General features: G+C 41.6%; 1 long non-coding RNA gene across 1 annotated transcript; it reads right to left on the reverse strand.

The window, feature by feature from the left end:
* Positions 1–1,947: 1,947 nt before the first annotated feature.
* On the reverse strand, positions 1,948–15,212 carry LOC143441091 (uncharacterized). Its single transcript, XR_013108323.1, has 5 exons — positions 15,075–15,212; positions 13,824–13,922; positions 8,115–8,327; positions 4,524–4,845; positions 1,948–3,356 (listed from the first exon to the last, which is right to left on the reverse strand). It is a non-coding gene; the product is annotated as an uncharacterized LOC143441091 (long non-coding RNA).
* Between the last annotated feature and the right edge of the window lie 361 nt (positions 15,213–15,573).

The following is a 15,573-nucleotide window of genomic DNA, read 5'->3' on the forward strand; positions in this document are numbered from 1 at the left end:
GAGGCTGATGCTCACAGCTAACCATTGATCTGATCAAGGGTTTCCCAATGGAGAAGTTAGAGAGAAGACTGAAGGAGCTAAAAGGGTTTGTGGCCCCATGAGGAGAGCAACAATACCAACCAACCAGAGCTCCCCAGGTTCTAAACCACAAGCCTTGAGCACATAGGGAGGGACCCATGACTCCATCTGTATATATAGGGGAGGATGGCCTTGTCAGACATAGGTGAGAGAGGAGATCCTTGATCCCATGAAGGCTGAACACCAAGTGGGGTGGAATTCGAAGGTGGGGAGGTGGGAGTGGGGGAGTTGGTGGGGGCACATCCTCATAGAAGCAGGCGGATGATGAGATAGGAAGTTCCTGGGTGGTGGGGGAATAGGTTAAGGCGATAAAATCTGAAATATAAATATAATATCCAATTAAAAAATAAACAAACATATATACCACCACCCCCCAAAGAAGTAACAAAATACTCATGGGAGCAAGTAAAGCAACAAAGTGTGGAGCAGAGACTGTAGGAGGGATTGTCTGGCTGTGTTGGGCGTATGTTCCTGACCCACCTTTGCTTGGCTATATCACAGATGTGACAAGCTGCCTGGCCTCAAGTTTTTAGAACTTGTGGGACAGAGAACCAAAAAGATAAATTATCATGTCTTTTGTATTTTCCTTAAAGGTGACAAATTATTCGGTCTCAATCACGTACTGGTCTAGAAATCAATACAATATTGGAAATAATAGTCTTCCTTTGGAAGGTGGGGTCTGCGCGTTTTCAGAGACATATATGGAAGTCAGCAGCAGATCTCTATGATGTTATGATAGCAAGAGGTGAAGTTGGGAGAGAATCTGGATTTCAAACAAGGGTTATTGCATGATTTATGGCTTTTATCATTGTCAAGCTAAAACCAGTTTAGTCTTTTCCACCGTATTTATTGTAAGTCGCATTGACTATGTGCTTTCTAACTGTGTCCATGTGTGGAAACCAGACACACCTTTCACGGGGGTCCATCAACCAGCTTTTGTCTCACTGCCCCGAGTCTTAGAAAACCTTAATACTTTGAAAAATAGCTTGAGAAGATCATTCTTTAGGAAATTATTCTCGTGTGTACGTGAGGGCCTGGCCCCACTCACACGTTCCTGTCGTTCACCGTCGGTGTCGATGTCGGGGTGAACGTACACAGATTTCTGGATCTGGGTCCCGGCACTTAGTCGGTCAGCTTTTTAGTTCTCCTGCACCCACACCACCAGGGTGACGTCTACAACACCTCACTGGCTGTCTCACTCAGCGCCACACACAGCAAGGGGCGAGGCCAGCTGCCCTGCTCTCCTGCCCTCGGGGGCAGCTCACCCTAGCCTTCCCCACTAGGGCGGCTCCATTGTGCTTCCCAGGTGATGTGCAGGGTCCCCCATGCTGAGTGCGACGGCGGGTGAGGGGTGGGGTCGGTTCTCAGGCTCTCACAACACTGGCAACATTTCACACTTCTGTCCATTAAAATGCCTTTGATTTCAGACATACATTGAACATAGTTTCAGCAGTTATGTAAACTATAAGGCATGATATACACTAATAATAATGAAATGATTACAAATGCCATATTCTGTGAATTTCTGATGTTTTTGAACACTATGTATCTATATAAAGTATATCTGGACTACTCTTAGTTATTTTTCTTTGAATAATACTGAAAATACTTTAAAAAATAATTTATTATAATTAAATCATATATTATATATTTATATATATTTATATAATATATAAATATGTTATATATATAAATAATTTATATAAATTAAATTTATTTATATAAATAAATAATTATATACATATGAATAAATTTATATATATTTATATAATATATAAATATTATATATGTATATAAATAAATATATATATGTTTATATTATATACTATAATTAAATGAGAATCTAATATAACTATGTGTTTACCGTCTGGCCCTTAACTTGCATTACTTAGTCATCCTAACAGTTTGTAATAGCAGCTATAGAGAATTGGGTCAAAGCTTTGTATTATCAAATGGGTTGCAAAGGTACAATGCCTATATACAAGTAAAAATATTAATTTCAAATTTTGTAGCAAAATACAAAGATTTGTGCTAATGGAAACCTTAAATCTGTATCAATGTATAAATTCTGTGCCAGTGTAAGAAATTATAAGTTCAGTTTGGCATCGATTAACAAAAATTTCTGTCATTATAAGATTATAACTATACAGTACTTTGTTGAAGAATAAATTTAGTAATCTCTCCTATCTATTTCCTCCCTGTTCAAAATTATGATCATTTGGAAGACGGGTGACAATTTTATTTTTGGTTTTATGAGACAGAGTTTCTCTGTGTAGCCTTGGATGTCCTGGAACTCATTATGTAGACCAGGCTGGCCTCAAACTCAGAAATCCTCCTGCCTCTGTCTCCCAAGTGCTGGGATAAAAGGTGTGTGCCATCAATTATTGATCATTATTGTTTATCAATTAGTATTGGTGATTATTGATTACCATCTATTGATTATTGATTGGCATTGATTATTGATCGTTATTGCATCACCATCATCCCCCTGCCTCTGCCTCCCGAGTGCTGGGATTAAAGGCGTGTGCCACCACTACCCGGTGACAAAATTTTTTAAAGAGGTAAGGAGGGATAGGAAAATTAGAAAAATTGGTTTGACTTAAGAAAGTAGCTTTTGCATCTATCATCCAGTTTCTCTTATGCTTAGAGGGCTCAGTGCTTGACTGAAGTTCTGACTGGCTCTGTCTGGATGAACCAAGTCTGTCTGGAATTAGCAGCTACTCCTGATGGTGTTTTGGGAGGCAGATAGTTGGAACAGCAGGTCACTTCAGTGTTGCTTCAGATGAATCTTGTCAGAGCTGCCCATTGTGTAATATGTGAATCTTACAACCAAAATTTTAGTATTATTAAGATATTTGCATAGATTGTTCAAGGTGCACAGATCAGTTAAAGATGAATTTTTTGTTCCTTGTTTGAGCAGATGAAAGACGACTGTCCTTTCACGAGTTAATCTGATCAATAACCAAACGTAATAAATCCTTATTCATGCCATGTGAAAGATGTCGTGATGAATCTTAAAGATTCCATAACCAACAAGATTAATTGTCTGATTTTAGCTGAAGTTTTGGCTAGAGATACTTTTATGTCTATGCATGTTTCGAGGTTGTTTCCCTGTGGAAGGATCAGCAATTTATGTTGCCTGTCCTGTTTGGTCTTGAATTTTTCTTTTTCATCTGTAGCCAAGATCTTCAGGGGGCTTCCACTATCATTTCTGGTCCATATTAGTTTGGAAGGGGTCCAGATACTTTTTGTGTTGACACAAAAACAGAGCCTCTCTCCTAGAATAGAAAATAGAAAATAAAAAACTAAAAGTACAGTAAAATATAAAATAATATAAAATATAACATTAAATATAAAATATAATAAATTATATATGATATAATATGAATATAAATATAAACTATAAAATATAAAATTAATAAATATTAAATAAAATAAAATATAAAATAAAAATTAAAATATACAATAAAATATAAAATGTAAAATATACAACATAAACATAAAATATAAAATATAAAATATATCATATATAAAATATAAGATAGAAAATAATAAAAGTAAAATATAAAATTAAATATAAAATATGAAAGAAAATTATAAAGATAAAATATAATGTAAATGTGCCTGCTGTACTCTGAATTCTGTCCCAGAGGATTACTGTTGTCATTAATACCACCAAACTTATAATCACCTTCATTTTGGTAATCAAAACAACTCAAAGCAATTAAAGCAATTACCATTATCCACTGAGACAGCACTCCCCCACTATCTCCTGCCTTGTTCTTATATGAGATCAAGTGCTAAGTTTGTTTATTCATCTTTGCATACTTAAATTCCTCCTCCTATGGAGATTAATATCTATGTGGATATATTATCCCCTTTCTCTTTATATAACTCTAATTAACATCCTTTCCTGTGTATTTAACTGTAATTAAATTCCCTTCTATATTTCTGCGTGAGCCTATTTCTAAACTCAAATGCATCATATCCCGGTCTAAGCTCTCCCACCTCTGTCTCCCTGCCCAGCCATTGGTCACTGACAATTTTATTTTCTAATCAGAACCAACCGGGGTCAGGGACCCTCAGCCTAGACACACGCAGGCCCCGTGTGATTTCATGAGCTGAATTAACATGAATAGCATTAGAACCGATCCACAACAGTACAAGATACAAAAAAAACCAATAAATTTAATCCAGCATATAAACAAACTTGAAAACAATCACATGGTCATCTCATTAGATGCAGAAAGGGCCTTTGATGATATCGAACACCCCTACAGGATAAAAGTCTTAGAAAAATTAAGCATACAAGGTCCATACCAAAATATAACAGAGGCGATTTGCAGCAAGCCTACGGCCAACATGGAACTAAATAAAAAGAATCTAAAAGCAATTCCACTAAAACTAGGGAACAAGACGAGGGAGTCCTTTCTCTCCATACTTACTAAGTTTAGAACTTGAAATTCTCTAGAGCAGTAAGACCACTGAAGGAGAAACAAATTGGGAAGCAGCGAGTCAAAGTATCTTTATTTGATGATGATGTGACTGGATGCATAAGTTACCTGAAAAATTACACTGGGAAATTCCAACAGCTGATAATTACTTTCAGCATAGAGGCTATAATGGATACGGTAATCAATCGTAAAAAATATGGTGAAATGAATACCATAATAAATAATATATATAATATGGTGGATGTCATGCAGGAGGAGCTGAAGTGGGCAGATGAGCTTCCTGGAGAAGGCCGACTCTCTTGGGCTGTATATCCTGCAGAATCAAATGAAGATGGACTTTCATAAAACAGCCTTGTTTGCATGAATTAATGATTTTATAAAATTCCTAATTTGATTTAAATACTTTTAGGAATTAGAGTAATTGATAGAAAGTTTAAGGAGATGATTTAAATTTCTGGCTAGAACGATATAACAAAGTGAGAATTAAGAGCAGAAGACGCCCCTTCCCTTGTAGAATAGCGAAGGCCGCATGGGGTAGGAGAGGAGGACAGTGTGTCTTCATTCATTACAAGCACATAATTGTACTTGGAAGAGAAAAATGGGCTTGGAACGTGTTAATAATCAAAGGAAACAAACATTCATTCTAGGTTGGGTCTGAGTTCCTGGATCTTGTGATCTGTGGATGCGGCCGTACATTTTACTGTGCACCGTGAAAAGGCAAGGTTATGACTACAGAGTAAATAATTCTGTCATGAGGGCTTTTTATACATTGTTACAGATTTAAGGTTTCCATTAGTTTCTTCCCAGATGAAAACATTGCATCCTGCAGGGGAGGTCCCTAAGCAGGGAGGTAAACAACTAAAAAGGTAGCTTCAAGATTCACTGGGCCCTCCCTCCCAGAGCAAACAGCCCAGAGGCTGAGACGTTATTATTCTATCATAATTATATTAATTATATGTTATAATATAATTGCATAATTAATAAATATAAATAATATATTTATAAATATATTAATAGATATATCATATTAATAAATGTAAATATTAATAAATTAATAAATATAAAATAATTATATTATAACATATTAATGTTAATATAATCAATATGTTATATATTAATTATGATTATAATTATATTAATTATAATATAATAATAATCATTACAATAATAATCACTTGTGTCCCTCTTTACAACACTGACGTATATTGCTACAAAATTTGAAATCAGTATTTTTTCCCTCCTTCCCTGACCAATGTCTCTCACACATTTGTGCTTGAGGGTTCTCTCTAGAGTCCGCGAACACACGACTCCTTGTTGCGGTCTGTAGGGGTTTGAATGAGGATGTGTCCCCCACAGTCCTGAGATTGTGGACATTTGGTCCCTGGGTGGTGCTGCTGTTTGAGGAGGTGTAAGTTGACTCAGACTGGCTGGAGGAACTTAATCATTAGGGTCAACGTTATGGTATTGATTACTAATCGGCATCGACTGCTGACATATTGATTTGCACCGACTGCTGATTGTCATCAGTTATTAATCATTATTGGTTATTGATCATTATTGATTATCAATTATCGATCGGTATTGATTACTGATTGGCCATATGGTACTATGGGCACTCTGACATAAACCCCCAGGACAGCCAGTGACACGTCAGGGATCACAGGCGACCAGACTGTCACACAAGGAAGATCAAGGGTTTTCCTGTGGACCAACTTCCCCCACTGTACTAAAAAGCCGGGGCCTTTGCTTCTTCCCGCCAAACGCGGTTTTTAAAGGTTACAAGGTGAGGCCTGGAGGAGCAGAGGCTCAGGTGCGGATACTTTGTAGCTGTTTCCAAATAAGAAATAATTTATTTTGGAAATTAATTATTTAATTATTTAATTATTTAATTATTTAATTGATAATTTATTTTGGAAATAGATTATTTAATTATTTAATTGTTTAATTAATAATTTATTTTGGAAATGGATTATTAATTATTTAATTATTTAAATAATAATTTGTTTTGGAAATAGATTATTTAAATATTTAATTATTTAATTATTTAATTAGTAATTTATTTTGGAAAAAATTATTTACTTATTTATTTAATTAATGATTTATTTTGGAAATAAAATTTTTATTTAATCATTTAATTATTTAATTAATAATTCATTTTGGAAATAAATTATTTCCAAAATAAGAGTGTGGTAAATAACAAAATCACCCCACGTTATAAACCCAGTGACGTCATCAGACGCCTAGACAACTGCATCCATGTTTTTCTGACGTCAGCTCGCAGCCCGTGGAGAGTTTTTAAAGGTTACAATGTGAGGCCTGGAGGAGCAGAGGCTCGGGTGCGGATACTTTGCAGCTCTTCAGCTCGCAGCCCGTGGAGACCGAGTCCCGGGAGCAACAGGAGTCACGGTGGGGGCGTCAGGAGGGGTTGTTGGAAGAGGAAAGGGCGGGACGACGTGGTAGGAGGAGCTGCAGTGAGGCCCGTGGGCGGTGGTGTCAGAAAGCCCGGGGAGCTGAGCTGCAGACTCTCGGGCCTCGGGACCCCACATCCGGGGTCTGGAGTCCAGCATCTGCGAGTCTTTCTCCAAAGGACGAGCGTGTGCAAAGGGAGCAGGAAACGTGGGCGGGCTTTTCAGTCCCAGCCTGGGTGGGGGTTTCAGTGGGAGCCCCTTTCTTCTTCTCAGATCGAGGGCTCATCGAGCACAGACTTTTATATTTATTTATATTTATCTGAATCAGGTTTATTTTATATTTATTTATATTCATCTGAATCAGGTTTATTTTATATTTATTTATGTTTATCTGAATCAGATTTATTTTATATTTATTTATATTTATCTGAATCAGGTTTATTTTATATTTATTTATATTCATCTGAATCAGGTTTATTTTATATTTATTTATATTTTTCTGAATCACATTTATTTTATATTCATATATATTTATCTGAATCAGGTTTATTTTATATTTATTTATAGTTATCTGAATTAGATTTATTTTACATTTATATTTATCTGAATCAGGTTTATTTAATATTTATTTATATTTATCTGAATCAGATTTATTTTATATTTATACATATATATCTATATCAGGTTTATTTTATATTTATATTTATCAGAATCAGATTTATTTCACATTTATTTATATCTATCAGAATCAGGTTTATTTCACATTTATTTATATTTATCAGAATCAGATTTATTTCACATTTATTTATATCTATCAGAATCAGATTTATTTCACATTTATTTATATCTATCAGAATCAGATTTATTTCACATTTATTTATATCTATCAGAAGCAGATTTATTTCACATTTATTTATATTTATCAGAATCAGATTTATTTCACATTTATTTATATCTATCAGAATCAGATTTATTTCACATTTATTTATATTTATGAGAATCAGATTTATTTCACATTTATTTATATCTATCAGAAGCAGATTTATTTCACATTTATTTATATGTATCAGAATCAGATTTATTTCACATTTATTTATATCTATCAGAATCAGATTTATTTCACATTTATTTATATCTATCAGAATCAGATTTATTTCACATTATGTATATGTACCTGCACTGAGGACTGGATGAAACCGGAATCCGCAGACGGCCCTGCTCCAGGTCGGTGAGAACCGCGAACCCTCTTGTGTTGAGGGCTCACGGGCCCCTGATGCTCACCCCGATGTGTGCAGGAACCGGACCGGGGGAGGCTCGCACTCGCAGGCACAGCAGGCCGGGCTCCCTGCTCGCCCGCCGTCCTCGGCCTCACTTTGCAGAGTCGTCCCTAGAAGAGGCCAAGAGGTAGCTATAGGTTCTTCTGACTTCGATATGTACTAAGTACAGGTAGAGTAGGCAAGCCCTGGGGATTAGACAAAGTGGAGAAATGTTCAGAAGTCTTTGCTTAAAAAATGGTGGGTAAGACCTTCAAATATCACCAAACAACCCCTGACATTAAAGATGATTTAGTATGTAAAGGAATATGAACTATTAATGGATTGAAAGACTTGGACACAATTTACAAAATTCACATTCACAAATATATACAGAGATGAAATCCTCTGGAGCTGATAAACACACTCAGTTAAAGAACAGCTAATTAAAATGCCAAGGAAAGGGTACTGACTGATTTCAGGTAAGAAATATTTAAACTGACTCCAGCATTTATGCAGAAGAACAAGGGGCCAAGAAGGACCAAACTCTCTTGAAAAACTAGAGACTTGCCTTGCCATGGAGACTTAGAAAGTTATAGTAACACACAAAAATAGACCCAGGCACATATGAAAACCTAGGTAGTATCGTGTATCTGTAGAAGGAAGATATCTAATCAATGAATCTAGAACACACAGGATGTAAAAATCAGAGTTCTGTCCTGTGTCAAACATGAATAATAATCCACATGTATTCAGGTCTTAAATACATGAATAAAAACTTTGAAAAACATAAAAGCTCCTCCTCACTTAAGTCAGCAGTTCCTGAGTGCCCATGTGATAGCAGACAGCGTAGAATTATTAGGATGTGAGGGCACCATGAAATAACAGAGAAAGTACAATTTAACAAAAAAAAAAAAACAGCAATTTTGTTTTTCTGTGTATCTAAAGATTCCACAAACAAACAAGATTTAAAACTGGAAGCTATAAACAGTGTTGGTGGTGCACTCAACTGCTGACAAATTTAGTACCCAAACATAAAGATAAAAAGTAGTGAACCCCCCCCAAACAAAAACGAAAAAAAAAACCCAAATCAATAGAAAAGTAGACCTGATTCAAAACAGGGAAAGTATGGGTAGTTAACATGTAAAAAGATGTGTGTGTCCTGGTACCCGAGATGCTAGGTGAGGCCACTGCAGCATCTCATGCCTGCTGGTTGTTGCTGAGTAGAGATCAGCTACAGAGATATCAAAGCTAAGCAAGTTGCCCTTGGATTTTGATAGGAGCTAGGTGAGCAGGTGAGACTGGGATCCAGGCAAGGGGAAGACGGTGATAAACTCTTCAGTGTGTCTCTTGTGTGTGCGTGTGCCTGTGTATGTGTGTGTGATGGAGGCCACCACAACAGGTCTTGCTGTGTAACTTGGCTGCAAGCTGTTGTGGTGAGTAATCTGGCTTAAGAGCCCTGCTCCCTTCCCCCTCCCCCCCCCCCCCACTGCTGGTCCTCCCTTCCCCCACTGACATGTGCCTGCTCTTTGGTTCCAGTGAGGAAGGTTTGAATCTGGGCTAAGCTCTTCCTACCATGCTGTGTCCACTCCTTCAGCACTTTTACCTGCTCCACCTTACATCAAGCTGAGGGTCACCTGCCTAGAGGAGGTCCTCACCTGAGTACAGCATGAGGACCCACCCACCATCCCCTCATCTGTCCAATTCTGAGAAAGCACTGGCAAGTATACAGGGAACCATCCCCCTTCTGCTAGAATCCCCATTCTTCCTAAGATCCACACCCACCTTCAGCATGTCATGTGGTAGTAACATTTAAGAAATGTGTCTTTAAAACTCGATTTGCTCTAGTTTGTGGTTTGTCATAGGAATTCTGAAAATACTAAGTAATTAGAACAGATAGTGGGGTAGTAAAATTCTATTCTCTTCCAGGGAAGAGTTCTAATTAGGAGCAGGTTGTAAGATCTCTAACTTCTAACCTCACACTAGAAAGGGCAGGTGCACCAACAAACTGCTGCCATGCTTGTAGAAAAGATAAATGTATTTGGTTTATTGTAAACATATTCCAGATCCATGCTGTGTGCATGACACAGACCATGGCCTACAAAGAGTCCCCCCCTGCCCCAAACCAAGCTAGAGTCATTCTGAAGGCATCACAGGCCGTTATACCACCTGTGGCCAGCAGGTGGTGACATGAGACTGGCCAGGAGCCCAGGTTGCTGAGTGACAGTCACTGGTCAAAAGGCACTAAACATCTATGCCCAGAGTCTTTATATAATGAATATTTGTGCAGTGTGGCAAACCAAAACGGTAGGATGAAACTAAAAAATAGGAAAGAAAAGGTTGCTCGCCTCATTCCCTGGGGGCACGAGGGGCGGGTGGACATTGCTTCCAGAGTGGGACAGAGAGGGCACCCCGATTGGGAATGGGTTCTGAGCAAGTGGGATTTGGAGCTTCACACGCCCTCTCTCTGCACCCCAGAGCACTAGAGGAGCAACCAACTCTGGGGGTTCACTCCCTCTGGGACGACGCCCTGCTCCCAGCCTTAGTCCGCTGGCCCTGGAGGGCTCTGCAGCACCGCTATAAGCACTCGTGGGGAGCGGGCTCGCCTGCATAACTAGGCTTCTTTGGAGAGATTGCAATTCGACTGCTCTTTCTCAGGCGGCTGCACCACCGGCCAGACACAGCACTGGAGGCGAAAGTGCGCTAGGATTCAGGCTCAGCAGCCACACCTCTTCCAGCCCGGGCCACACCACCTTGTGGGCACAAGGCTCCCTTGCTCTGTGACTTTGACTAGCCTCTGCCGGCTCTGGGCTGCCTGGGTGGGCCACGGGCAGAAAGAATCGGGAACCGCTGCAGCTGCAACCGCTGGGCTCGCCCTGCTAAATCCCATCCCTAACTCTGAAATTGCCTAGAGCCCCTTCACCAGTCTCTTGGCCCCACCCCCTAAATTGCATCTGACCAATAGGGTCAAGGTTTGTCTGGCTCCGGTAGGGGAGCTGCCCCCTTCCCCAATGACACAATGTCTTTACTAGCATTAGCAGTCTGCTTGTGGGCCTAAACTAGCATGCCAGAGCCCTGCTAAATGTCGCGGGCTCAGTGGCTGGAAATGAACTAATACCTCAATGGGAAAGCACTGGTCTCTTGCCCCAGCAAGGGCAGCGAGCAGATGAAGAGAACTGGAGACACCAATAACCCAAGGAAGCCAGAAGATAGGGCTATGGGAAAAGGCTGGAAGAAAATGAAACAGCAGCCACTACCAGGCTGGCCTCCGCCCCACTATGAACATCAGGCCTGGCTAGCCTGGGGCACAAAGTTTTAAGAGGTACCTTTACACACACACACACACACATACACACACACCAAGGTTTTGTGCACGTAGGAATGGCTACTGCGTATCGGTAGAGAGACTGCAGCAGAGATAAAAGGTGTAGGAAAGCGCCCTCTGGCCTCTGCGGGGCGCGCCGCCCTCCCTGCCCCTTCCACGCGCACGCGCACTCGAAGCCCCGAAAAACTCCTGCAACTGCACAAACCCTGCTTCTGCAATCCCAAGAGGGACAGCAAGCTTCAAGGGGCAGGCAGCTCAAGTGGGGCGCTGCTTTTGCCAGCAGTAGAGCAAGGTAGCAATGCTTTTGGTCACACATGGGTCCTCTCAGAACCGAGGTCAGAGAAAAGACTGGAGAAAAGCCTGCCAGGGGAACATCTAAAACAGCCCTTGATGCTCTTGTAAAGCACTGCAAGGAAGACAGCCTCCCCTGAGCTCTGCAGAAGTCTGCATTGCTGATGTGGGGCCACCAGGTCATGACAAACTATAAAAACTAAAAGACTGCGGGGTCTGGGGGTGGGGGGAGTAGAGACCGAATCTCTCCTTTGTGCAATGAATCAGTGTGGGAGCTAACTTTTACCAGGCTCCCAGCATCTAACAAGGAGCTCAGGCTCTGGAAGACACTCCACAGGGACAGCTAGATGGATGACACCCTTCCTAGGAGTAGAGATGTTGACCCTGGAACCCTCAACCTGGGCTCCAAAGGGGAGGGAGCCCTTGAGGAAACACAGGAGTGCTACTGCCTCCCTCTGGGCAGCAGAAAATATACTTAGGGGAAGAAGTTACTGGAGGCACTGATAGACTCAGATGGCTGTGGCTGTGCAGAGAGGGTGGATAGTGACTCTAACTAGGGAGACTTCACCTTCACTTGCCCCACCCCACCCTAGAGGTGATAACATGATCTGGTTCCCCCTGCTGTACTTGGCTCTATCTTGGAGGGATGCTGCACTGGGCTGTACCCAGGTGATCAATACACATGCTGCAGGCTATAGCCCAGACAAAAGACCCAGAGGGCTCAAAACCACAAAAGCCAAGGGTCTTTGTGCAGTCAGCCCCTCCCTACTAATAAAAGAATCAGAAAAGACCACTGAGTCCTAAACCAAACACCAGAGGAAAACAAAGTCACCAAATAATAAGACCAAATAATAAGAATTAAAATAGTAATTACTGCAATCTTTTCCTCCTTCACTTCCTCCCATGTGAGTAAGGTGCTATAGAAAGGAGTTTTTTAACTAGTGATTTAAAAAGCAGTGATTTGGGGTTTTTTTTAACATTCTTAGCTTCTTAGAGTATATGTGTCCAAAGTCTAAGAAATTAAATTTGCCAAGATACATTGAAGAAAATTTTGCATATTCTAGAGACTAACTCTAAAAACTGTACTAGGATCCACTCTAAAGTAACATTTACCAGCAAAACTTGTAATTATAAACAGTATGATCTAGCCAGGCAGTGGTGGTGCATGCCTTTAATCCCAGCACTTGGGAGGCAGAGGCAGGGGGATTTCTGAGTTTCAGGCCAGCCTGGTCTACAGACTGAGTTCCAGGACAACCAGGGCTACACATAGAAACCCTGTCTCATAAAATCAATCAATCAATCAATCAATAAACAGTATGATCTGCCCTAATTAAGCAAAGCAAATATTTTGATTGATTAGTACTTAATTTTAACTTAACAAACCACTCCTGAATGATTCAGTCATCACAGAGACAACAGTACAATACCACAGTAAAGAAAATATAGCTCCAGCTTTTGTCTACATAACAAGGAACTACACTAAGCCCTGAAAATTGCTAATATGCACATACATTAAGATTCTTGGCCCCAGAGAAACAAAGTGAAATCATCTAAACCAGGCAATCAATCGAGCAGTGATGTATGAACAGAGATCGTAAATACTAAACATGTATCAGCCAGCTGCACAGGTTAAAAAAATACAATACTGACATACCTATTGAGAACAATTTGCTGTGGGGATAAACATACACAAAAGGGACTATAAGAAGACTCAAAATTAAGAAAAAATTGGGGAGTAATACCCAATAAACACAGACAAGTGCTAAAATGATCAGAAAGGAAAGAATCTAGATTGGGTGAAGTAAAACTCAGAAAGAGGTTATTTGGAATAAAAAAAAGGAAAATAAAAATAAATAAATAAATAAATAATTTGGGGGTGGGGACAGAAACTGATGGAACAGTCTCACTGTGCAAAAGAAAGTGGGTGAGTAGGTATCTTAGAATTTATTACTGTGAAGACACACCATGACCAAGGAAACTTTTATAGGGAAAACATTTCATTGGGCTGACTTACAGTTTCAGAGTCTCAGTCCATTATCATCATGGTGGGAAGCATGGCAGCATCCAGGCAGACATGGTGCTGGAGAAGGAGCTGAGAGTTCTACATCTTGATCTGTAAACAGCAGCAGGAGACTGTGTCCACACTGAGCACAGCTTGAACATCTATTAAAACCTCAAAGTCCACCTTCACAATGACACACTTCCTCCAACATGGCCACACATACTCCAACAAGGCCACACCTCCTAATAGTGCAGCTCCCTATGGGACAAGCATTCAAACACATGAACCTATTGGGGCCATTCCTATTCAAACCATCACAGTAGATAAGTCTTCACACAGAAAGTGTATAGCTAAAACTATATATAACTTAAAATTTCCTGATATCTTCACCAACCCCCAAGACAAACTACTCAACAACTGAAGAGATTAGACCCAGGAGGAGTAGACAGAACTGGTAGAAGAGACAGCAAAAACAAAGGGGTAATTAGGTGATACCCTTTCCAGACTGAGAATATGGCCCTCTCCTGACTTCTTTGTCAAAACCAAATGGTTACTGCTGTGTATGTACCCTTTCTCAGTAAAGAAAGACCATCAGATCCTTTCTCAGGGAAATCACAAGCATGCACCACAAAGGACCTCAACCCTAATCCTGAGTCCCTGCATGAAGACTCTGAGAGATGAAGTGAAGCCTAGGTCGCTCTACAGACTCCGAGGTGTTGGAGGCGCCAAAGCTGTGAGACGTCTGTCAGGGAGATTGGCTTACACAGAGTGGAACCAGCCTGTTAGAGACATATTCTGCAGGCAGAAAAGATGGAGGGATGAGACATCTAAGCCCTCTGATATCAGATATTAAGCTAGAGAACTGGGTTTCAACCTTCCTAATGCTGCATCCCTTTAATACAGTTCCTTGTGTTGTGTGACCCCAAGTATAAAATTATTTTTGTGACTGGCTCCTCCCACACTGACGTCACAGGCCATTACCTAAGCCCCGCCCACAGTCAGACTAGAACTCTGCAACTGTAAATACCGACAGGGATTCTCCCGCCCACGCCCTGGCCCCGCCCCTCCACCATGACCCAGCTCACCCGCCCTGGCCCCGCCCCTCCACCCTGACCCCGCCACCGGTGGCTCCGCCCCAGCTGCCATGTATCCCTTGGGCGCCACTTCCCTCTGCGGCCTCAGCCCACTTCGGAGCCGCAGGAGACACGAAGCCGGATAGAACCTGAACCGCGCGGCCCCGGGGTGGGCGGAGCCTCGGCTCACCGTCGCTAGGCCCCGCCCCCCGCGTCCGTCTGAGCAGCCTCGGTCGCCCACCGCGCTCTGTTGTCGCCGCCGCCAAGGGCCTCTGTGACGAACTTCCGCTTCCGGGGAGGGCGGGACTGCGCCTCCGGAAAAGCGGCGAAGGCCTTTCCATCTGGAGACGCGGTGCCTCTTCCGGTTCCCGCGCGCCCGCTAAAGCACTTCCGGTCGCGCTCACCTCTGACCCTGCGGGGCGGAAGCGGACGCGGCTCGCACTGGACGCTGTTTCCGGTAACCGGGGGCGTCTGCGACCGGCGTCCGTCACCCCGCGTTCCCGGCGCTGTCGTGTGACGTCACCGCGCCCGCTCGGCGGCCGTACCGGGATCCCCGCGGCTCCCGCCGACCCCGTCGCGGTCTCCGTGACGTCACAGCCGGCGACCGGGACCTGCTCAGGCGCACGGCGGTGTCTCCACAAAACCGCGGCTGCGGCGATGGCGGCGCCGATCGATCACATGATTCACCT

Source organism: Arvicanthis niloticus (genome assembly GCF_011762505.2).
Source record: "Arvicanthis niloticus isolate mArvNil1 chromosome Y unlocalized genomic scaffold, mArvNil1.pat.X SUPER_Y_unloc_23, whole genome shotgun sequence".
Taxonomy (NCBI): Eukaryota; Metazoa; Chordata; class Mammalia; order Rodentia; family Muridae; genus Arvicanthis; species Arvicanthis niloticus.